General features: G+C 41.1%; 1 protein-coding gene and 2 pseudogenes across 2 annotated transcripts in view; 2 read left to right on the top strand and 1 right to left on the bottom strand.

Annotated features, from left to right (window-relative positions):
* Window positions 1-26,327, top strand: part of LOC129488723 (steroid transmembrane transporter SLC22A24-like) — a 73,492-nt pseudogene that overhangs the window by 33,730 nt on the left and 13,435 nt on the right.
* Window positions 4,975-5,925, bottom strand: LOC129491005 (G1/S-specific cyclin-D2-like; annotated as a pseudogene).
* The window catches only part of SLC22A25 (solute carrier family 22 member 25), a 121,221-nt gene continuing 100,282 nt past the window's right edge, over window positions 5,389-26,327 (top strand). The window contains exons 1-3 of one of the 2 annotated variants that reach the window (XM_055294525.2): window positions 5,389-5,577; window positions 9,951-10,258; window positions 10,966-11,098. The gene's annotated coding sequence lies outside the window, so the exon portion shown is untranslated. Of the gene's footprint in view, window positions 5,578-9,839; window positions 10,259-10,965; window positions 11,099-26,327 lie in introns of both variants that reach the window. The other variant, XM_055294488.2, reaches the window with a different exon arrangement.

Here is a 26,327-nt window from a genome sequence, read left to right as displayed (position 1 = left end):
CCCACTTTTCTATGGGGTTGTTTCTTGTAAACTTGTTAAGTTCCTTGTAGAGGCTGGATATTAGACCTTTGTCAGATGCATACTTTGCATAATTTTTCTCCCAGCCTGTTTACTCTGTTGACAGTTTGTGTTGCTGTGCAGCAGCTCTTTAGTATAATTTGATTCCATTTGTCAATTTTTGTTTTGTTTAAATTGCTTTTGGCATCATCATGAAATCTTTGCCCATGCCTACTTCTTCCTAGGTTTTCTTCCAGAGTTTTTAGTTTTGAGTTTTACACCTAAGTCTTTAATCCATTTTGAGTTAATTTTTGTATATGGTGAAAGGAAAGTGTCCAGTTTCAATCTTCTGCATATGGCTAGCCAATTCTGCCAGCAACATTTTTTGAACACGGAATCCTTTCCCCACTGCTAAAGTGAGGCAAACTCATTTTTCTTTATATATATTTAAGTACCTTCTCAAGATTATAGGAGCAGACTGTTTAAATTTAGTGGAATCCTGGTGTATCATTGTAATTTGAGTCTCAGTGTTAAGCTTGTGAAGTTCTGCCAATTGATGCATTTTAACAAATGTTAAATTAAAGTTAAGTTAAAGTCTATGTTATAGAGGCACAAAAGCCAATCAGTGTCTTTTTAAAATCATTTTGTTATATAAGTCCTTTAGTATATAAATTTTGGATTTCTAATTGAGTCAAATTATGGAAATTTGTTTTAGCTTATTATATAAAATATACACATATACTTAATTTATCTATTTATTATACAGTTATATGTATGTATATGTAATTTATTTAATTAGCTTTTATTTCCCCCCTGTATCTAGGGGCTTGTTTCTAAATCAGTAAGTAATATAGGGCTAATATCATGTTTGGTAGACCTGGTGTTTACTCAGGACTTAAGTTTAAAGTTCTTTTACTTATTTTTCAGATTCGTAGCCACCTATAGCTTTTCCCTTTTGTGCTGTAGTTTTGTTTGTTGTTTTTGTTTTTAGACTTTTAGTCTTCTGAAGTCGTGGCTCTTAGTTTTAATTTCTGATTAAAAAAAGAAAGAGAGAGAGAGAGAAAGGGCGCTGGTCCATCTAAGCAGTAGTCTCTCTCTTGAATCACCCCAGACTGCAAGATAATCATTACCTCCCTCCCACATAGAGACCTTGCTTTTTCTTTTAAGTAAATATTTAGAATGACTAGGCGCTAAAAAGTTGGGTTTTTTTTTTGTTTTGAGACAGAATTTATTTTACTCTGTCACCCAGGCTGGAGTGCAATGGTATGATCTTGGCTCACTGCAACCTCCACCTCCCGGGTTCAAGCAATTCTTGTGCCTCAGCCTCACAAGTACCTGGGATTACAGGCATGTGCCACCACACCTGGCTAGTTTTTGTATTTTTAGGAGAGACCAGGTTTCACCATGTTGGTCGGGCTGGTCTCAAACTCCCGACCTCAGGTGATCCACCCACCTCGGCCTTCTAAAGTGCTTGGGATTACAGGCATGAGCCACTGCGCCCAGCCTAAAAAGAATTTTTTCCCTCGCTCTCTCGATGTTTACGTGACAAGCTTCTGGTGGCTGTGAGTGGCCTCCCTTGTGAGCCTTGGTCTTCATTAGTGGTTCTCTTCAGCCCCATTTACTGACAGCCACCTCCTTTTTTTTCTTTTTAGGTCGTGAGTTTATTGTCCAGTAATCGGGTAGGCCTGTGCCTTTCCTTATTTGTCAGATTCTTTCATTTGCTGATTCTGTTTAAGCTCAAGGGTCAGTCACTGTGAAATGAATTTGCACCTCATTTTCTCTTTAGGCTCCAAGACTCCCAAGAACTCCAGGGTTCCCACTTTCCCCATTCTGTGGGACTCCTTAGGGCCCAGAAAATTGTGCTGTGCAAAGTTGGCTTTTAGAAAACGGGTTAGCTAGCTTGCTGGCTCCTCCACTTTCCTCTCCAAAATTTCAGAATTCACCACTCACTGTCCTACCAGAAATCCCCTAGAATTTTAGGGTCATGCTTACTCACGAAGTCTTGAACCCTTCTAAACACACATCCCAAGAGACTGACTTATCTGGAATTTCATCTCTATAGAGAAGCAGCCTCTTCATCTCCCTTCAGCTATCATCCCATTCTTCTCTGAACAATGTTTCTTATCCTGCTGATTCAGTGTGATTGAAAACCTGAAAACCACTTAGCAGAGAATCTGGGCTTACATAGTGCTTGCCTGTGCAGTTGGAGACAGAGGAGGGAGAAGGAAGCACCGCAAATACTGCATGCTGCAGATTCATCTGCTCACAGATTCAGACCCAGGAAAACTGTACAGATGATCCTCAACTCAGTGTCCATTCCAGAGAAGGGGGAAGATGGAAGAAAATGTTTCAAGATGAAAGGGCCCAATGCAGATGACGCCTTGCCTTTGAAAAAGCTGCAAGATGAGGATCTACATACAGCCTGCTGGAATTCCTTTTAGTCTGTTTCTTGATACCTGGTACCCAAGTGCAAATTATGGCATTCTAGTCCACTGCATAAATGTCTGTACTGAACATCTTCCTTGTAGGGGAGGAAGGATCCCTTGGTTCAATGTACTTTTTCCATCATAATGAGCACACCAGAGTCAAAATGGGAGCCCGATGGCCTTCATGACCTTGGGATTGAGACCACCCTGCCTTCCACCTGAGAAGGAATTTAGCCCTGTTCACCCTGCTTCTCTGTTCCTCACACTAATAGTCTCCCAAGCAGAAACTGTATGGTTGTGAGGTATTGTGAAAATAAAAGTGTGAATCATTGTCTTTTATAGTTATTGATTTTGTCCAGTAAATCCGAGGTAAAGAATACTCTGTCTCTGATGAATGTGATCAGAGGAAGAAAAAGAAAAAAGAAAAAACAACAACAACCATGAATATTCAACCAGAAGAAGACAAACTACAGAAGGGTTTTTCCAGTATGAAGAATTCTTATCTCAACCATCTACTTCAGGACTTGGAGTTTAAGCAGTAAAATAATATACTATAAAAATGTTTACAAAATAGCATCACACTCCATGAAACACATGAACAAAACAAAATGAAAAATAAGAGACCCTTAAATTTTTTTCCATCTTCAAACTTCACACTCTGAAACAAGACAGAATCTGTGTATAAAATAATTCTTCAAAGTAGCCCCATTCTGATTTTTCTTTTTTACTTAAAAAGGCAAATATTTTAACAAATAGCTTCATTACCTGTTCAATTACAATTGTGAAAAAAAAAAAAAAAAAGAGTTGTTGCTCCAACCTCTTTACTAACCGAATGCCTCTATCGCAAGGACAAAAAACCAAACACCGCATGTTCTCACTCATAGGTGGGAATTGAACAATGAGAACACATGGACACAGGAAGGGGAACATCACACACTGGGGCCTGTTGTGGGGTGGGGGAAGGGGGGAGGGATAGCATTAGGAGATATACCTAATGCTAAATGACGAGTTAATGGGTGCAGCACACCAACATGGCACATGGATACATATGTAACAAACCTGCCCGTTGTGCACATGTACCCTAAAACTTAAAGTATAATAATAAATAAATAAATAAATAAATAATAAAAAAAGAAGGGAAGAGGGGAAAAATTCACGTACACTGAATACAACGTTGCAATAAAATTACCAAAAACAAAAAAGGAAAAGGAAACAAAATGCCACCCCTGATGTTCAGCCATCTGTCTTTGCACCCGCAATAACTTTTCTTTCCATGTCCAAAGAAGTATAAATATGTAAAATTAGTATTTAAAGAAATAAAATGAAGATCGTCTGTGTCATCAGAATGGTAACAGATCTTTGTTTTTAGGCTTTTCTGAGGAATGTTGTGATGGGGATGTCAGCAGAAAGGAGTGCCTCTTGTGTCCTGGTAGGAACATCAGAACTGTGTACCCAAGAATGTCAGATACCAGAGGTGAAGAGTAACCCAGATGGAGGGCAGGGAGGGAGGGGGCAAAAGAGAAGAGGGGAGGAGTATTCAGCATGACTTGCATAAGCCATCCCATCTATTGCTCGGGAACAATTTTTCAAAGTGCTTTTCGAATGCAATGGTTTAGAACAATGCTAAACTGTGGAGCAGACATGCCAATCAGCACCAAAATTAGTTTTTCCTAAGAAGAAATGCCAAGGTCATGTTACCCTTTTTAATACAATAAGAGAAAAGATTCCATTCTGGATGCCACCCCAGGTCTCCATCTGCCTCCATTTCCTGTGAGTTTTGGTTACAGCCCATAGCTACATTTCCCCCATTAGATAGCAATACTATGGTGTCTGCAATGAACTGCATTTGGAAGAAGCAGCAAGATGTCACAGGACAAGAAATCCAGAAGCCAATCACCTGTGTCCAACTGGCAAAATAAAACATCTTATTTAGGTAGCAGCTAATGTAGACAGCAAGAGTACCTAACGTAGAGATCCAACCACACTCCTGACTTAGTAACGGTGGCTGAGAGTAAAGGTGCTTCTCCGTCCCAAATGGTTCAGTCATGTTGAGAGATTGTTTTGTACTCCTTCCCCATCAAGTCCCTCCTTATTTCCAATTCCTTCTTGAGTTCATTGCTTTACAATCTAATCATGCCATAAATGGCATACACAGTTCCTTGAAATTATACTACAAAGGGGTGTATGTGCTAGCTCATAACATGAAAAAAAAAGTCTCCTCTAATTTGTTCCCATATTGCAGAAAAACATATTCTCTAACTACCATGCAGGTTTTCCTGCAAGCATTTCACAATTACTTTTACAAAATCAAACAATAACTGTTCGAATATACGAGGGATTCCCTTATGCTGTACTTCGAATAAGCACCAAATGCTTTTTCTTATTCCGTTTTTATAGGACTATTTTCTCTCACTTCTAAAAGATCTTTAAACATGATCTATGTGGGGGACAGAGGTTTTGTTTTAAGTTTCACCCTAAGATACACAGAACAAAACATAACCAGAAAGGAGACAGCAGATTATGAACGCGCCTCTCAGCTGGACTGCCATCCTCACAGGTCGATATCTCACAGGTCTATGGGGTGCTGGCTTGGTCCAGTTCATCCTCTGACTTGGATCTGTCCTGCTGGTCCTGATGGCGCTGCTGCAGGCTGTTGAGGAACACCACCTCAATATGCTCCTGGTCGGCTTTTGAGATAATCCACATCTGTGTTGGTGATCTTCGCCAGCAGCTCAGTCAGGACATTGCAAGGGAGTGAGCTCACTTCCTCATGTTGCTGAAGTCCACAGATAGCTGCTCCTACACTTCCAGTTGCAATCACTGATGGCGGGTACATTGCATACAGAGCATTGAAGGTCTGGGCTTGCTTGCAGATTGGAGACAGCTTCTCCCGCTGCTGGGGCAGCTTGTGCAAGATGTACTAAATGAAGTCATGAGGAGTGACAGCTGCCAGGTTCCACTTCAACTTTCCCAACACCACCGGTTCCCACTCCAGCAGCTCCTGAGGCTTGATGGAGTTGTCGGTGTAAATGCACAGCTTTTTGGCAGTCAGTGGGCTGGACTCTTTGAGCCTGGAGGCCAGGAACGTACAGACGGCACCCAGAAGTTGCAGATGGGACTTTGGAGTTGGGATCCCGGCCAAGAAACAGTCCAGGTAAATCATGGCCAGAGGGAAAACCTCTTCTTCACACTTCTGTTCCTCATAGACCTCCAGCATTAGTAACACGTGGCTGAGAGTAAAGGTGCTTTTCCATCCCAAATGGTTCAATCATGTTGGCCACCATCAGAAGTGGCCACCAATCAAATGGCCACCATCAGAAGTGGCCACCATCCTGTGCATGTATGGCTGGATGGCCTTCTGCACACAATTGAAGTAGGAGCATTACTGAAGGTAGCGCTTCTCGATAGTGAGCAGGTTCTGCAGGACACGGTCATCTTGGAGTAGGTTACAGCCCCTCATGGCTCTGAGGACCGGGTCTACCTCACAGCACAGCAGCTCCATGGCCAACTCTGTGACCCCCTCACTCCCCTGCTTTCTCTGGACTGGAAAAGTGTTTTTGTTTTTGTTTTGGAGGGAGAGGGGAAAAGCATTCCCCTTATCTCCTTCCTTTGGCTAAGTAGGGGGTTTTCAGAGGAGAGGTGAGTGCAGACACAGAAAGTAGAGAAGAGAGGTGAGGATTGGGCAGTGGGCAGGCAGAGCTTCCCTGGCTGCCTCACTCACATCTGTCCTCCCCTTCAAACTCCACCTCCTTCTTTAGTGTGTCCCAAGGAACCTTATTTGGGTTGGGGCCAAAGAGCAATAGAAACCAGGGAAGGCAGCAACATAGGGCTCACAGACTATGAGGGTTAATATTGAGTGTCAACTTGACCAGATTGAAGGATGCAAAAAGTATTGTTCCTGGGTGTGTCTGTGAGGGTGTTGCCAAAGGAGATTAACATTTGAGTCAGTGGACTGGGAGAGGCAGACCCACCCTCCAGCTGGCTATATCACAATTACACAGGAAGAGGAAGTTTTAACTAGGCCGAAGTGATGGGGTATAGCTGAGTTTCAAATAACTTATGTCAGACCTAAAAAGGCATGCCAAGGAAGCAACGATATTAAACAAGTCTATTAAATATGACAGTATTCTTAGGTGGGAAAACAGGAGTCATGGAAGTGTCATTGCTGTATAGCAGTTCTGAAATCCAGCTGGGCAAATATTGAGTGCCTCTTGATGAAGACGCTGTCCTACTCCTGCCAATGAGTTATTCTATATAGTTCTTGGGTCTGACATCTGGTCTCTGGGTTCTGCCTATGAGACATCCTTCCTTTATGTAAAAGTTAGTATGTGGTTTTAGGTGTGTGGTTTTGTCCACCTGCTCTCTGAAAGTAGAATCCAGGGGTGGAGAGGGAGGTAAATGGCACCATTTCATTTTGTACATTCTCTGTTAGTTTCTGTCCCAACTAGCAGTGTTTCTGCCCATGTAATTCTATTAAACTTTTTCTTGGTCTCTTGTGACTCTTAGACAAAAGCCATACCCAAAATATCTCCATTCATGTAGATGGACTATGACATTCTGCTGAGAGGTAATGACATTAAGATTCTTAGAAACCTCATTTTGTTTGAGAGAGTTTATATGCAATATCCTTAACCATCTTTAGAAAGCCTTTTGTCTGGGCTACAATCTCAGTTCATTGTCAGTACTTAACAAAAGGCCATTTAAGCTGCATAATCTGGTGGTTCAGAGACCCTGTTGCCCACTGATGTTGTGCCTCACCTCAGTGCATACCCACAGCTGCTTGGGTGTCTGTTGTGATCAGATGACAGAAGAAAATAGCCTTTCTAGGTTCAGATATAGAATGACTTGGTATGTGGGAAAAGTAAAACTTAATGAAGTAATGCTTCACTCTGGGGGCCTTGATAGTAACTGATGACTGTTAACCCTCTCAAGTAATACAACTGATTGTCTACTTTGTGTATAAATAAGATAATCCTGAGGTAAGAATACAGAGACTAGGAGCTCCAGATGACTTTGTTTGATGGACTGACCTATAAACAGAAAGATTGGGTAATAGGAAGGAAAGAGGTCTGGGAAAGAGGCATGGGGATGCACCTACGGAGTGGGCATGAGGTGTGAAGGCCTTTGTATTACATAGTACACCACGGAAGAAGGGGAGAAGCACTAACCAATCAAATATCCATAATGACAGAGCTGAAGTCCACCAGGCTCTGTCATTAGCCTCTCCAATGCAAGCAAACAGGGTTCCTTCTGTGGCTCAATTCCAGACTTTTCTGAAGGGCCATTCCAGGTTCACATCTCCCCACGGAATGGCTTCAGGCCTGTTTTGCAACTATATTATGGTTCAACAATTAGCTCCAGTCAATCATATTTCATCAGGCACTTACATGACAGCATGCCCTAATAAACCCCTTGTACACACATTTCTGCCTCAGAATTTCTTTCCCAACCAAGACAAATACTAATATTTTCATGTGCCTGCAGTTAAACATGACAAGATAGCATGAATGTTCTTTCTGCATTTTGAGCTAGAGCCATATCAAGTCAGTCAATGCTACAAATTTTTTTTATGGTCTCATTGTGTAAGTTAGTAGAATTGACTAGATTTGTGCTGGCTTGTTTGGAATGAGTAAAAGTAAGTAGTCAAAGGACAAAGTGCTAATTTATTAGTTGCATAACAGGTTGGATGGGAGTGCCATTTACACAGACAGGCCTTGCTGTCACAGGAGATGACAACCCCATGCATGTTACTGCTCCAGAAGACCTTCTAGTGAGACAAGATGTGAAGGTGGAAAACGGTGATATTGATGATTATGACTTTGTGTAGGCTTAGGCCAATGTGATAGTTTGGTCTTTATTTTTAACAAAAAATTTAAAAAGCAAAAAATAAACAATAGAAAAGCTTATAGAATGAACAATGATATAAAAAAAATTCTTGTACAGCTGTGCAACATGTTTATATTTTAAGTTAGGTGTTATTACAAAAGAGTCAAAAGATTTTAAAAACTAAAAAGTTTATAAAGTTACAAAATTACAGTAAGCCTAGGTTAATTTATTATTGAAGAAAGGAAAATATTTGTTTATATATTTAGTGCAGCCCAAGTGTACAGTGTTTATAGGGTATATCTTATGATTTAAACTTGAAACAGATTTCATTATAATCTGTTGGAATTAACACAACAAAAACATTTTTCTTTGACTCTAACGAAAATGACTAACTTCCAGATCCCCAAAAGTGCATTCACATTCACTCACCACTCACGCACTGACTCACCCAGAGCAACTTCCAGTCCTGCAAGATCCATGCATGGCAAGAACCCTATAAAGGAGTAATTTTTTTATCTTTTATACTTTATTTTTACTCTAACTTTTCTATGTTTACGTATGTTTAGGTACACAAGCACCAATGTATTATAATTGCCTACAGTACTCAGAGAAGTAACATACCATACAGGTTTGCAGGATATGAACAATAGGCTATATCATATAGCCTAGGTGTGAATTAGACTACACCATGTAGGTTTGTGTAAGTACACTCCATGATGTTCACAAAACAAAATCACCTAACAATGCATTTCTCAGAGCATATTCCTGTTGTTTTGAGATGCATGACTGAGAACATTTTATATCAGAGTGTGAATATTTAAATACCTATCCCGTACTCACTATAAGAACCTTGAAGACCTTATCTTGCACTTATTGTATCCCTGGAATGAGCCCAGAAAAGTTTCTCACAAATGCAGTGTGAACAAATCAACAAGCCTAGAAAAATCAGCTTGCCATGGCTTATTCTGCCCTCCTTCACTACGCTGACTCTGCCCTTTCTGAAAAACTTATGTTCGAAATGAGTTTCTGCTGTGATTTGACCTGAAGCAGAGAGTTGTTAAAGGGGAAGGATTGTACCATGTTTAAATTGCTCTAATTAGTTCACATTAACTCTTTAAGCCCAAATTCCATACTGAACAAGAAAAGCACTTACTTTCAGTACTTTTCACAGCAAGATTTATAAAAGTGCATCCCTTTTGATTGTCACAAGTTACACATTCTGGAAAAGACTGCAAACAATATAGCATGTTTATTTTACTCTATTTACACAAAATGTGGAGATCAAAATGTTGATGCTTTTTTGAGGTGCTGCAGATAACATAAATTTTCACAAAGTAGAACTTTCAACAGATTTCATTGACAACAGTTGGAATATCTAAGCAAAATATTTTTCTTTGACTTTAATAAAAATTGCTAACTATCTAATCCCCAAATGATAATAAGATGCGTGACCTTCCATGGCACTCCTGCAAATGTGATGCAGGCCCTGTTAAAAGAAAGTGGATCAACATACACTCAATGGGACTTCAGGAAAGGAAACATTTTTTCTCTTTGAACTTATCTGAATACAGTCATTTTGCCTCCTTTTAGGGATAATCTCTTCAGCCTCAATTGTATTTCAGGACTTCTTGGATCAAGTTGGTGGCTTGGGGAGATTTCAGATCCTTCAGATGGTTTTTCTTATCATCTCCACCTTTATAGTTTGCCCTCATGTTGTATGGAGAATTTCACTGCATTCACCCTGGTCACCACTGCTGGGTGCACATCATAGACAATGTCATAGTCTCAGATGATGACACTGTGATCCTCAGCCAAGATGCCCTCCTGAGAATCTCTATGTCACTGGACGCAAACCTGAGGCCACAGAAACGTTGTCACTTCATCCATCCCCAGTGGCAGCTCCTTCACCTGAATGAGACATTCCTCAATATGAATGAACCAGACATGGAACCGTCTGTGGACAGCAGGGTGTACAACAGAAGCTCCTTCCTCTCCACCATCGTGACTGAGTAAGAGGCCCCAATTTCCTCCTGCATACACAACTAGTGTGTTTACAAATAACACAAGTAATTAACATGCTACCAGCATTTCATCACATGTAGGTGCTTATTCTTCATTCTTTCAGCAAATATTAATTTCTTCTCTGTTAAATACCAGACCCCTATGCATTTTATAAGTCTAGTGATTTCAAAAGTAGACATGTACCCTGCTATCATAGTGCTTTCATTCTTGGGAAGACCAAAGTTTAGGCCAGTATTTCATGTATTTTGTTATAAATTGTATGCCAAATCAGTAAGTCTCAGCCTGTGGTTGCAATTAAAAATATCTGGGAGGTTGATCAAAACCCCCATGCCCAGACTGTACACCCAGAGCAGTCATAGGAGAAGGTCTGCAGTGATAATCATGAATCATTACATTTTTTAAGGTTCACAAATGATTGCACTCTATGGCAAAATTTGAGAACCACACTTAGTATGGAGCAAAAGTGGTTATTAATTTAACCTACAGTTTTAGAGGCAGCTTCCTAGAGAAAGTTATGTTTAAGCTGAAACCTGAATGATAAAGGTCAAACAGTAAAGAAAAGGGAGGCTACAGAGGAAGATAGAGGCCTGCTATAATGAAACATTCAGGTCATGTTCAGGAGTTTTGATCAGGTTCCTCTGAGGGGTTATAAGTTGCTGTAAAACTCTACTATGCTGGTTTTTATTTCTTCTAGTGGGACCTGGTATGTGGATCTCAGTCACTGAATTTAGTGGCTACATTCCTATTCATGGAGTGGTGGTAAAAGGCATCCAATATGGCCATTTATCAGAGAGATGAATGTCTCTGTTTCAAAGATCACTATACTAGTGAGTATTTCCATCCACTGATTAAATATTTATTCATTAAGAAATATTTATTGCAAATCACACTGTCCTGGGGCTACCTTGGTCCTCAAGGATCTAGAAATACAAATGGAGAACTACCATCTGTGTGGTGAGGGCTATCCTGTCAGCACTGAGTGTTGTGTACAAGGCACAGAAATGACATCTCCATTAAGCCTGACAGGCCAGGGTTTGGAAATGTGGTGCCATAACATGTGATTTAGAAATATGAGAACAGTTACTGCCTTAGTCCATGTTCTGCTGCTATAACAGAAGGTCACAGAGTAGGTAATTTATTCACAATAGAAGTTTATTTGGTTTGTGGTTATGGAGTCTGGGAGGTCCAAGAGTTTGGCACCAGCATCTGATGAGTAACTTTGTGCTGTATCATCTCACAGCAGAAGGTGGAAGGGCAAGAAAGGTCACAAGACAGAGAATGGGGGCTGGATTTCATCCAATCATCAGGATCCTCTCCTGCAATAACCCACCTCCGTGATAGCCACATGAACCTATTCACCTCTTAAAGATCTCATCTCTTTTTTTATTTCAACTTATATTTTATATACAGAGGGTACATGTGCAGGTTTTTTATGGGTATTTTGTACCCAGGTAGTGAGCACAGTACCCAACAGAGGAGTTTTTCAACCTGTACCTTTCCTCCCTCCTTCCTCCCTCTAGTAGTCCACAGTGTCTATTGTTCCCATGTATATGTCCATGTGTGCTCAGTGTTTAGCTCCCACTTACAAGTAAGAACATGCAGCATTTGGTTTTCTGTTCCTGCACCATCTCTTAATACAATCACAATAGCAATTAAGTTTCAACATGAGTTTTGGATCAGACATTGAAACCACAGCAGTTACCTATGAAAACTGAAAGACAGATATTTCATGACATGGGATTCAGACTGTTTGAAGATGACGATATGGAGAACGGTGTTCTATGCTGGAGACAAGCAGATAGTTAGAAGATGAAAGCATTAGATAAGCTAAGTGTGAAGAAATAGAGATGCATATAGTTAATAAAAAGAAGAAGGGAGGGTGGAGCCAAGATGGCCGAATAGGAACAGCTCCAGTCTACAGCTCCCAGCGTGAGCAGCACACAAGATAGGTGATTTCTGCATTTCCGTTTGAAGTACCGGGTTCATCTCACTAGGGAGTGCCAAACAGTGGGTGCAGGACAGTTGATGCAGCGCACTGTGCACGAGCCAAAGCAGGGTGAGGCATTGCCTCAATCGGGAAGTGCAAGGGGTCAGGGAGTTCCCTTTCCTAGTCAAAGAAAGGGGTAACAGACGGCACCTGGAAAATCAGGTCAGTTCCACCATAATACTGCGCTTTTCCAACTGCCTTGGAAAACGGCACACCAGGAGATTGTGTCCCGCACCTGGCTTGGAGGGTCCTATGCCCACGGAGTCTCGCTGATTGCTAGCACAGCAGTCTGAGATGAAACTACAAGGTGGCAGTGAGGCTGGGGGAGGGGCACCCGCCATTGCCCAGGCTTGCTTAGGTAAACAAAGCAGCCAGGAAGCTTGAAATGGGTGGAGCCCACCACAGCTCAAGGAGGCCTGCCTGCCTCTGTAGGCTCCACCTCTGGGGGCAGGGCACAGACAAACAAAAAGTCAGCAGGAACCTCTGCAGACTTAAATGTCCCTGTCTGACAGCTTTGAAGAGAGTAGTGGTTCTCCCAGCATGCAGCTGGAGATCTGAGAACAGACAGACTGCCTCCTAAAGTGGGTCCCTGACCCCCGAGCAGCCTAACTGGGAGGCAACCCCCAGTCGGGACAGACTGCCACCACACTCAGCCAGGTACTCCTCTGAGACAAAACTTCCAGAGGAACTATCAGACAGCTGAATTTGTGGTTCACGAAAATCCACTGTTCTGCAGCCACCGCTGCTGACACTGAGCCAAACAGGGTCTGGAGTGGACCTCTAGCAAACTCCAACAGACCTACACCTGAGAGTCCTGTCTGTTAGAAGGAAAACTAACAAACAGAAAGGACATCCACACCAAAAACCCATCTGTACATCACCATCATCAAAGATCAAAAGTAGATAAAACAAAAAGATGGAGAAAAAACAGAGCAGAAAAACTGGAAACTCTAAAAAGCAGAGCACCTCTCCTCCTCCAAAGGAATGCAGTTCCTCACCAGCAGTGGAACAAAGCTGGATGGAGAATGACTTTGACGAGTTGAGAGAAGAAAGCTTCAGACGATCAAACTACTCTGAGCTACAGGAGAAAATTCAAAACAATAGCAAAGAAGTTAAAAACTTTGAAAAAAATTAGACAAATGGATAACTAGAATAACCAATGAAGAGAAGGGTTTAAAGGAGCTGATGGAGCTGAAAGCCAAGTTTTGAGAACTACACGAAGATTGCAGAAGCCTCGGTAGCCAATGCGATCAACTGGAAGAAAGGGTATCAGTGATGGAAGATGAAATGAATGAAATGAAGCGAGAAGGGAAGTTTAGAGAAAAAGAATAAAAAGAAATGAACAAAGCCTCCAAGAAATTTGGGAATATGTGAAAAGACCAAACCTACGTCTGATTGGTGTACCTGAAAATGACAGGGAGAATGGAACCAAGTTGGAAAACACCTTGCAAGATATTATCCAGGAGAACTTCCCCACTCTAGAAAGGCAGGCCAACATTCAGATTCAGGAAATACAGAGAATGCCACAAAGATACTCCTCGAGAAGAGCAACTCCAAGACACATAATTGTCAGATTCACCAAAGTTTAAATGAAGGAAAAAATGTTAAGGGCAGCCGGAGAGAAAGGTTGGGTTACCCACAAAGGGAAGCCCATCAGACTAACAGCTGATCTCTTGGCAGAAACTCTACAAGCCAGAAGAGAGTGGGGGGCGACATTCAACATTCTTAAAGAAAAGAATTTTCAACCCAGAATTTCATATCCAGCCAAACTAAGCTTCATAAGTGAAGGAGAAATAAAATACTTTACAGACAAGCAAATGCTGAGTGATTTTGTCACCACCAGGCCTGCCCTAAAAGAGCTCCTTAAGGAAGCACTAAACATGGAAAGAAACAACCGGTACCAGCCACTGCAAAAACATGCCAAATTGTAAAGACCATTGAGGCTAGGAAGAAACTGCATCAACTAACGAGCAAAATAACCAACTAACATCATAATGACAGGATCAAATTCACACATAACAATATTAACTTTAAATGAAAATGGGCTAAATGCTCCAATTAAAAGACACAGACTGGCAAACTGGATAAGGAGTCAGGACCCATCAGTGTGCTGTATTCAGGAAACCCATCTCACGTGCAGAGACACACATAGACTCAAAATAAAGGGATGGAGGAAGATCTATCAAGCAAATGGAAAACAAAAAAAGGCAGGGGTTGCAATCCTAGTCTCTGATAAAATAAACTTTAAAACAACAAAGATCTAAAGAGACAGGGCCGTTACATAATGGTAAAGGGATCAATTCAACAAGAAGAGCTGACTATCCTAAACATATATGCACCCAACACAGGAGCACCCAGATTCATAAAGCAATTCCTGAGTGACCTACAAAGGGAATTAAACTCCCACACAAAAATAATGGGAGATTTTAACACCCCACTGTCAACATTACACAGATCAACGAGACAGAAAGTTAACAACAATATCCAGGAATTGAACTCAGCTCTTCACAAAGTGGACCTAATAGACATCTACAGAACTCTCCACCCCAAATCAACAGAATATTGACCACATAGTTGGAAGTAAAGCACTCCTCAGCAAATGTAAAAGAACAGAAATTATAACAAACTGTCTCTCAGACCACAGTGCAATCAAACAAGAACTCAGGATTAAGAAACACACTCAAAACCACTCAACTACATGGAAATTGAACAAGCTGCTCCTGAATGACTACTGGGTACATAACAAAATGAAGGCAGAAATAAAGATGTTCTTTGGAACCAACTAGAACAAAGACACAACATACCAGAATCTCTGGGACACATTCAAAGCAGTGTGTAGAAGGAAATTTATGTCACTAAGTGCCCACAAGAGAAAGCAGGAAAGATCCAAAATAGACACCCTAACATCACAATTAAAAGAAATAGAAAAGCAAGAGCAAACACATTCAAAAGCGAGCAGAAGGCTAGAAATAACTAAAATCAGAGCAGAACTGCAGGAAATAGAAACACAAAAAGCCCTTCAAAAAAATTAATGAATCCAGGAGCTGGTTTTTTGAAAAGATCAACAAAATTGATAGACCGCTAGCAAGACTAAGAAAGAAGAAAAGAGAGAAGAATCAAATAGATGCAACAAACAATGAAAAAGGGGATATCACCACCAATCCCACAGAAATAAAATCTACCATCAGAGAACACTACAAACACCTCTATGCAAATAAACTAGAAAATCTAGAAGAAATGGATATATTCCTCGACACATACACCCACCCAAGACTAAACCAGGAAGAAGTTGAATCTCTGAATAGACCAATAACAGGCTCTGAAATTGTGGCAATAATTAATAGCTTACCAACCAAAAAAGCCCAGGACAAGATGGATTCACAGCTGAATTCTACCACAGGCACAAGGAGGAACTGGCACAATTCCTTCTGAAATTATTCCAATCAATAGAAAAAGAGGGAATCCTCCCTAACACATTTTATGAGGCCAGCATCGTCCTGATACCAAAGCCCGGCAGAGACATAACCAAAAAAGAGAATTTCAGACCAATATCCTTGATGAACATTGATGCAAAAATCCTCAATAAAATACTGGCAAACCGAATCCAGCAGCACATCAAAAAGCTTATACATCATGATCAAGTGGGCTTCATCCCTGGAACCACATGATTATCTCAATAGATGCAGAAAAGGCCTTTGACAAAATTCAACAACACTTCATGCTAAAAACTCTCAATAAATCAGGTATTGATGGGACGTATCTCAAAATCATAAGAGCTATTTATGACAAACCCACAGCCAATATCATACTGAATGGGCAAAAACTGGAAGCATTCCCTTTGAAAACTGGCACAAGATAGGGATGCCCTCTCACACCACTCCTATTCAACATAGTGTTGGAAGTTCTGGCCAGGGCAATCAGGCAGGAGAAGGAAATAAAGGGTATTCAATTAGGAAAAGAGGAAGTCAAATTGTCCCTGTTTGCAGATGATATGATTGTATATCTAGAAAACCCCATTGTCTCAGCCCAAAATCTCCTTAAGCTGATAAGCAACTTCAGCAAAGTCTCAGGATACAAAATCAATGTGCAAAAATCTCAAGCATTCTTGTACACCAATCACAGACAAACAGAGAGCCAAATCATGAGTGAACTCCCATTCAAAATTGCTTCAAAGAGAATAAAATACCTAGGAATCCAACTTACAAGGGATGTGAAGGACCTCTTCAAGGAGAACTACAAAACACTGCTCAATGAAATAAAAGAGGATACAAACAAATGGAAGACTATTCCATGCTCATGGGTTGGAAGAATCAATATTGTGAAAATGGCCATAGTGTCCAAGGTAATTTATAGATTCAGTGCCATCCCCATTAAGCTACCAATGACTTTCTTCACACAATTGGAAAAAACGACTTTAAAGTTCATATGGAACCAAAAAGGAGCCCGCATCACCAAGTAAATCCTAAGCCAAAAGAACAAAGCTGGAGGCATCACGCTACCTGACTTCAAGCTACACTACAAGGCTACAGTAACTAAAACAGCATGATACTGGTACCACAACAGAGACATAGATCGATGGAACAGAACAGAGCCCTCAGAAATAATGCCACATATCTACAACTATCTGATCTTTGACAAACCTGAGAAAAACAAGCAATGGGGAAAGGATTCCCTATTTAATAAATGGTGCTGGGAAAACTGGCTAGCCATATGTAGAAAGCTGAAACTGGATCCTTTCCTTACACCTTATACAAAAATTAATTCAAGATGGATTAAAGACTTACATGTTAGACCTAAAACCATAAAAACCCTAGAAGAAAACCTAGGCAATACCATTCAGGACATAGGCGTGGGCAAGGACTTCATGTCTAAAACACCAAAAGCAATGGCAACAAAAGCCAAAATTGACAAATGGGATCTAATTAAACTAAATAGCTTCTGCACAGCAAAAGAAACTACCATCAGAGTGAACAGGCAACCTACAGAATGGGAGAACATTTTTGCAACCTACTCATCTGACAAAGGGCTAATACCCAGAATCTACAATGAACTCAAACAAATTTACAAGAAAAAAATAAACAACCCCATCAAAAAGTGGATGAGGGACATGAACAGACACTTCTCAAAAGAAGACATTTATGCAGCCAAAAAATACATGAAAAAATGCTCATCATCACTGGCCATCAGAGAAATGCAAATCAAAACCACAATGAGATACCATCTCACACCAGTTTGAATGGCCATCATTAAAAAGTCAGGAAACAACAGACGCTGGAGAGGATGTGGAGAAATAGGAACACTTTTACAGTGTTGGTGGGACTGTAAACTAGTTCAACCATTGTGGAAGTCAGTGTGGCGATTCCTCAGGGATCTAGAAGTAGAAATACCATTTGACCCAGCCATCCCATTACTGGGTATATACCCAAAGGACTATAAATTATGCTGCAATAAAGACACATGCACACGTATGTTTATTGCGGCACTATTCACAATAGCAAAGACTTGGAACCAATCCAAATGTCCAAAAATGATACACTGGATTAAGAAAATGTGGCACATATACGCCATGGAATACTATGCAGCCATAAAAAATGATGAGTTCATGTCCTTTGTAGGGATATGGATGAAACTGGAAAACGTCATTCTCAGTAAACCATCACAAGAACAAAAAACCAAACACGGCATGTTCTCACTCATAGGTGGGAATTGAACAATAAATCATGGACACAGGAAGGCGAACATCACACTCCGGGGATTGTTGTGGGGTTGGGGGAGGGGGGAGGGACAGCATTAGGAGATATACCTAATGCTAGATGACGAGTTAATGGGTGCAGCAAACCAACACAGCACATGGATACATATGTAACAAACCTGCACATTGTGCACATGTACCCTAAAACCTAAAGTATAATAATAAAATAAATAAATAAATAAATAAATAAAATAAAAATAAAAAGAAGAAGAAGGGGGTGGAGCCAAGATGGCCGAATAGGAACAGCTCCATTCTATAGCTCCCAGCATGGATGATGCACAAGATGGGTGATTTCTGCATTTCCAACTGAGGTACCGGGTTCATCTCACTGGGGAATGCTGAACAGTGGGTGCAGGACAGTGGATGGAGTACACCATGCATGAGCCAAAGCAGGACGAGGCATTGCCTAACCCAGGAAGCACAAGGGGTCAGGGAATTCCCTTTCCCAATCAAAGAAAGGGGTGACAGATAGCACCTAGAAAATCGGGTCACTCCCACCCTAATACTGAGCTTTTCCAACGGTCTTAGCAAATGGCACACCAGGAGATTATATCTCACACCTGGCCCAGAGGGTCCTATGCCCACAGAGCCACCCTCATTGCCATAACAGCAGTCTGAGATCAAACTGCAAGGGGGCAGTGAAGCTGGGGGAGGGGTGCCTACCATTGCTCAGGCTTGAGTAGCTAAACAAAGCAGCCAGGAAGCTCAAACTGGGTGGAGCCCACCACAGCTCAAGGAAGCCTGCCCGCCTCTGTAGGCTCCACCTCTGGGGGCAGGGCACAGACAAACAAAAGACAGTAATAACCTCTGCAGACTTAAATGTCCCTGTCTGACAGCTTTGAAGAGAATAGTGGTTCTCCCAGCACACAGCTTGAGATCTGAGAATGGACAGACTGCCTCCTCAAGTGGGCCCCTGACCCCCAAGTAGCCTAACTGGGAGGCACCCCCAAGTAGGGGCAGACTGACACCTCACACGGCCAGGTACTCCTCTGAGACAAAGCTTCCAGAGGAACGATCAGACAGCAGCATTTGTAGTTCACCAATATCCACTGTTCTGCAGCCACCACTGCTGATACCCAGCCAAACAGGGTCTGGAGTGGACCTCCAATAAACTCCAACAGACCTGCAGCTGAGGGTCCTGACTTTTAGAAGGAAAACTAACAAAGAGAAAGGACATCCACACCAAAAACCCATCTGTACATCAGCATCAACAAAGACCAAAGGTAGATACAACCACAAGATGGGGAGAAAACAGAGCAGAAAAACCGGAAACTCTAAAAATTAGAGTGCCTCTCCTCCTCCAAAGGAATGCAGCTCCTCACCAGCAATGGAACAAAGCTGGACGGAGAATGACTTTGATGAGTTGAGAGAAGGAGGCTTCAGACGATCAAACTACTCCAAGCTAAAGGAGGAAATTCGAACCAATGGCAAAGAAGTTAAAAACTTTGAAAAAAAAGTTAGACGAATGGATAACTAGAACACCCAATGCAGAGAAGTCCTTAAAGGACCTGATGGAGCTGAAAACCGTGTCACCCCTTTCTTGTGATGAATGCACAAGCCTTAGTAACCGATGCGATCAACTGGAAGAAAGGGTATCAGTGATGGAAGACGAAATGAATGAAATGAAATGTGAAGAGAAGTTTAGAGAAAAAAGAATAAAAAGAAATGAACAAAGCCTCCAAGAAATATGGGACTATGTGAAAAGACCAAATCTATGTCTAATTGGTATACCTGAAAGTGACGGGGAGAATGGAACCAAGTTGGAAAACACTCTGCAGGATATTATCCAGGAGAACTTCCCCAATCTAGCAAGGCAGGCCAACATTCAAATTCAGGAATTATAGAGAATGCCACAAAGATACACCTTGAGAAGAGGAACTCCAAGACACATAAATGTCAGATTCACCAAAGTTGAAAGGAAGGAAAAATGTTAAGGGCAGCCAGAGAGGAAGGTCGGGTTACCCACAAGGGGAAGCCCATCAGCCTAACAGCTGATCTCTCAGCAGAAACTCTACAAGCCAGAAGAGAGTGGGGGCCAATATTCAACATTCTTAAAGAAAAGAATTTTCAACCCAGAATTTCATACCAAGCCAAACTAAGCTTCATAAGTGAAGGATAAATAAAATACTTTACAGACAAGCAAATGCTGAGAGATTGTGTCACCACCAGGCCTGCCCTAAGAGAGCTCCTGAAGGAAGCACTAAACATGAAAAGGAACAACCGGTTCTAGCCACTGCAAAAACATGCCAGATTCTAAAGACCATCGAGACTAGGAAGAAACTGCATCGACTAATGAGCAAAATAACCAGCTAACATCATAATGACAGGATCAAATTCACACAAAACAATACTAAGCTTAAATGTAAATGGGCTAAATGCTCCAATTAAAAGACACAGACTGGCAAATTGGATAGTCAAGACCCATTAGTGTGCTGTATTCACGAAACCCATCTCACCTGCAGAGACAAACATAGGCTCAAAATAAAGGAATGGAGGAAGATCTACCAAGAAAATGGAAAACAAAAAAAGGCAGGAGTTGCTATCCTAGTCTTGGATAAAACAGACTTTAAACCAACAAAGATCAAAAGAAACAAAGGCCATTACATAATGCCAAAGGGATCAATTCAACAAGAAGAGCTAACTATCCTAAATGTATATATGCACCCAATACAGGAGCACCTAGATTTATAAAGCAAGTCCTTAGTGACCTACAAAGACACTTAGACTCCGAAACAATAATAATGGGAGACTTTAACACCCCACTGTCAACATTACACAGATAAACGAGACAGAAAGTTAAAAAGGATATCCAGGAATTGAACTCAGCTCTGCACCAAGCACACCTAATAGACATCTACAGAACTCTCCACCCCAAATCAACAGAATATACATTCGTTTCAGCACCACACCACACCTATTCCAAAATTGACCACATAGTTGGAAGTAAAGCACTCCTCAGCAAATGTAAAAGAACAGAAATTATAACAAACTGTCTCTCAGACCACAGTGCAATCAAACTAGAACTCAGGATTAAGAAACACACTCAAAACCGCTCAACTACATGGAAATTGAACAACCTGCTCCTGAATGACTACTGGGTACATAACAAAATGAAGGCAGAAATAAAGATGTTCTTTGAAACCAACGAGAATGAAGACACAACATACCAGAATCTCTGGGACACATTTAAAGCAGTGTGTAGAGGGAAATTTATATCACTAAATGCCCACAAGAGAAAGCAGGAAAGATCTAAAATTGACACCCTAACATCACAATTAAAAGAACAAGAGAAGCAAGAGCAAACACATTCAAAAGCTAGCAGAAGGCAAGAAATAACTAAGATCAGAGCAGAACTGAAGGAAATAGAGACACAAAAAACCCTTCAAAAAATCAATGAATCCAGGAGCTGGTTTTTTGAAAAGATGAACAAAATTGATACACTGCTAGCAAGACTAATAAAGAAGAAAAGAGAGAAGAATCACATAGATGCAATAAAAAATGACAAAGGGGTTATCACCACCAATCCCACAGAAATACAAACTACCATCACAAACACCTCTATGGAAATAAACTAGAAAATCTAGAAGAAATGGATAAATTCCTCGACACATACACTCTCCCAAGACTAAACCAGGAAGAAGTTGAATCTCTGAATAGACCAATAACAGGCTCTGAAATTGAGGCAATAATTAATAGCTTACCCACCAAAAAAAGTCCAGGACCAGATGGATTCACAGCCGAATTCTACCAGAGGTACACGGAGGAGCTGCTACCATTCCTTCTGAAACTATTCCAATCAATAGAAAAAGAGGGAATCCTCCCTAACACATTTTGAGGCCAGCGTCATCCTGATACCAAAGCCTGGCAGAGACACAACAAAAAAAGAGAATTTTAGACCAATATCCTTGAGGAACATTGATGCAAAAATCCTCAATAAAATACTGGCAAACCAAATCCGGCAACACATCAAAAAGCTTATACACCATGATCAAGTGGGCTTCATCCCTGGGATGCAAGGCTGGTTCAACATACGAAAATCAATAAACGTAATCCGGCAAGTAAACAGAACCAAAGACAAAAACCACATGATTATCTCAATAGATGCAGAAAAGGCCTTTGACAAAATTCAACAACACTTCATGCTAAAAACTCTCAATAAATTAGGTACTCATGGGATGTATCTCAAAATAATAAGAGCTATCTATGACAAACCCACAGCCAATATCATACTGAATGGGCAAAAACTGGAAGCATTCTCTTTGAAAACTGGCACAAGACAGGGATGCCCTTTCTCACCATTTTTATTCAACATAATGTTGGATGTTCTGGCCAGGGCAATCAGGCAGGAGAAGGGAATAAAGGGTATTCAATTAGGAAAAGAGGAAGTCAAATTATCCCTGTTTGCAGATGACAGGATTGTATATCTAGAAAACCCCTTCATCTCAGCCCAAAATCTCCTGAAGCTGATAAAGAACTTCACCAAAGTCTCAGGATACAAAATCAATGTACAAAAATCTCAAGCATTCTTATACACCAATAACAGACAAACAGAAAGCCAAATCATGTGTGAACTCCCATTCACAATTGCTTCAAAGAGAATAAAATACCTAGGAATCCAATTTACAAGGGATGTAAAGGACCTCTTCAAGGAGAACTACAAACCACTGCTCAATGAAATAAAAGAGGATACAAACAAATGGAAGAACATTCCATGCTCATGGGTAGGAAGAATCAGTATCATGAAAGTGGCCACACTGCCCAAGGTAATTGATTGATTCAATGCCATCCCCATCAAGCTACCAATGACTTTCTTCACACAATTGGAAAAAACTACTTTAAAGTTCATATGAAACCAAAAAAGAGCCTGCATCGCCAAGTCAATCCTAAGCCAAAAGAACAAAGCTGGAGGCATCACGCTACCTGACTTCAAGCTATACTACAAGGCTACAATAACCAAAATAGCATGGTACTGGTACCCAAACGGAGATCTAGACCAATGGAACAGAACAGAGCCCTCAGAAATAATGCTGCATATCTACAACTATCTGATCTTAAACCTGACAAAAACAAGCAATGGGGAAAGGATTCCCTATTTAATAAATGGTGCTGGGAAAACTGGCTAGCCATATGTAGAAAGCTGAAACTGGATCCTTTCCTTATACAAAAATTAATTCAAGATGGATTAAAGACTTACATGTTAGACCTAAAACCATAAAAACCCTAGAAGAAAACCTAGGCAATATCATTCAGGACATAGGCATGGGCAAGGAATTCATGTCTAAAACACCAAAAGCAATGGCAACAAAAACCAAAATTGACAAATGGGATCTAATTAAACTAAAGAGCTTCTTCTGCACAGCAAAAGAAACCACTATCAGAGTGAACAGGCAACCTACAGAACAGGAGAAAATTTTCACAACCTACTTATCTGACAAAGGGCTAATGTCCAGAATCTACAATGAACTCAAACAAATTTACAAGAAAAAAACAAACAACCCCATCAAAAAGTGGGTGAAGGATATGAACAGACACCAGTCAAAAGAAGACATTTATGCAGCCAAAAAACACATGAAAAAATGCTCATCATCACTGGCCATTAGAGAAATGCAAATCAAAACCACAATGAGATACGATCTCACACCAGTTAGAATGGCCATCGTTAAAAAGTCAGGAAACAACAGGTGCTGGAGAGGATGTGGAGAAATAGGAACACTTTTACACTGTTGGTGGGACTGTAAACTAGTTCAACCATTGTGGAAGTCAGTGTGGCGATTCCTCAGGGATCTAGAACTAGAAATACCATTTGACCCAGCCATCGCATTACTGGGTATATACCCAAAGGACTATAAATCATGCTGTATAAAGACACATGCACACATATGTTTATTGTGGCACTATGCACAATAGCAAAGACTTGGAACCAACCCAAATGTCCAACAAGGATAGACTGGATTAAGAAAATGTGGCACATATACACCATGGAATACTATGCAGCCATAAAAAATGATGAGTTCATGTCCTTTTAGGGACATGGATGAAGCTGGAAACCATCATTCTCAGCAAACTATCGCAAGGATAAAAAACCAAACACCGCATATTCTCACTCATAGGTGGGAGTTGAAAAATGAGAACACATGGACACAGGAAGGGGACCACCACACACCAGGGACTATTGTGGGGTGGAGGGAGGGGAGAGCGATAGTATTAGGAGATATACCTAGTGCTAAATGACGAGTTAATGGGGGCAGCACACCAGCATGTCACATGTATACATATGTAAGAAACCTGCGTGTTGTGCACATGTACCCTAAAACTTAAAGTATAATAATAATAAAATAAAATAAAAAAGGAAGAAGAAGAAGGAGGAGGAGGAGGGGGAAGAAGAAAGAAGGAGGAGGAGGAGAGGAGGAAGAGGAGGAAGAAGAAAGAAGAAGGAGAAGCAAGAAGGAGGAGGAGGAAAGAAGAAAGAAGAAGGAAGAAGGAAGCAAGGAGAAAGAGGAAAGAAGAAGGAATTTTCTCTTTCAAGGGTTTTTGGGAGACAAAAATGCCTGTGTTGGTTCTATGTGACCAGTAATATATACCACTGGACAAACATTGGGAGTGGGCAGATACTCTGCAATCCTTGCTACTCTCACAGCATATTTACATTATAATAAGACTGTTAAACCTTATATATCCTGAGTTTTTGTAAAACATATGTCTAATTTCTAAATTTGTATTTCAATTCAGAATGGAATGTAATCTATATAAAGAAGTGCTGGCGGGGTGCGGTGGCTCATGCCTGTAATCCCAGCATTTGGGTGGCTGAGATGGGTGGATCACGAGGTCAGGAGATTGAGACCATCCTGGCTAACATGGTGAAACCCCGTCTCTACCAAAAAAAAATACAAAAAAAATCAGCCAGGCGTGGTGGCGGGTGCCTTTAGTCCCAGCTCCTCGGGAGGCTGAGGCAGGAGAATGGCATGAACCCAGGAGGCAGAGCTTGCAGTGAGCCGAGATTGTGCCACTACCTCCAGCCTGGGTGACAGAGTGAGACTCTGTCTCAAAAAAAAAAAAAAAAAGTGCTATGATTAACAAAATGATGACGTGGCAGTTATTGAAAATCCTGGTCAATCAAAGCAAACAAATAAAAGTGTGTGTGTGTGTAATGTATATTCTCAAAGGGAAATGATACATATAAAGTTGTTAAAAGCAGTGATATTTGGAGTGCCAAGCCTTTGTTGGCAATCTGGTGGTCCATTCCTATAAAAAGATATTAGGGACATCATAGTGGATCTCCACTGTGGAGCACAGTGCAGCAGTTAGAAAAATAAATTGTAAACACACTTAGGAATGTTTATGTATCTCAAAAACATAGTGGTGAGTGTAAAATGAAAAAGAAAGATATAATACATTTACACAATATATACATTAAAACATATGTAACTGTCAGGCCTCTGAGCCCAAGCCAAGCCATTGCATCCCCTGTGACTTGCATGTATACATTCAGATGGCCTGAAGTAACTGAAGATCCACAAAAGAAGTGAAAAGAGCCTTAACTGATGACATTTCACCATTGTGATTTGTTTCTGCCCTGCCCTAACTGATCAATGTACTTTGTAATCTCCCCCACCATTAAGAATGTTCTTTGTAATTCTTCCTACCCTTGAGAATGTACTTTGTGAGATCTACCCCCTGCCCCCAAAACATTGCTCCTAACTCCACCACCTATCCCAAAACCTATAAGAACTAGTGATAATCCACCACCCTTTGCTGATTCTCTTTTAGGACACAGCCCACCTGCACCCAGGTGAAATAGACAGCTTTATTGCTCACACAAAGCCTGTTTGGTGGTCTCTTCACATGGACGTGCATAAAATTTGGTGCCCTGACTTGGATCAGGGGACCTCCCTTGGGAGATCAATCTCCCGTCCTCCTGCTCTTTGCTCCATGAGAAAGATCCACCTACGACCTCAGGTCCTCAGAACGACCAGCCCAAGAAACATCTCACCAATTTCAAATCCGGTAAGCGGCCTCTTTTTACTCTCTTCTCCAACCTCCCTCACTATCCCTCAACCTCTTTCTCCTTTCAATCTTGGTGCCACACTTCAATCTCTCCCTTCTCTTAATTTCAATTCCTTTCCTTTTCTGTTAGAGACAAAGGAGACACGTTTTATCCGTGGACCCAAAACTATGGCACCGGTCACGAACTGGAAAGGCAGCCTTCCCTTGGTGTTTAATCATTGCAGGGATGCCTCTCTGACTATTCACCCATGTTTCAAAGGTGTCAGAACACCCAGGGACGCCTGCCTTGGTCCTTCACCCAGAGCGGCAAGTC

The sequence above is a fragment of the Symphalangus syndactylus genome, chromosome 1 (genome assembly GCF_028878055.3).
Source record: "Symphalangus syndactylus isolate Jambi chromosome 1, NHGRI_mSymSyn1-v2.1_pri, whole genome shotgun sequence".
Classification (NCBI taxonomy): domain Eukaryota; kingdom Metazoa; phylum Chordata; class Mammalia; order Primates; family Hylobatidae; genus Symphalangus; species Symphalangus syndactylus.
Note: the sequence above shows the minus strand (reverse complement) of the source record. Positions and strands in the feature narration are given on the sequence as shown.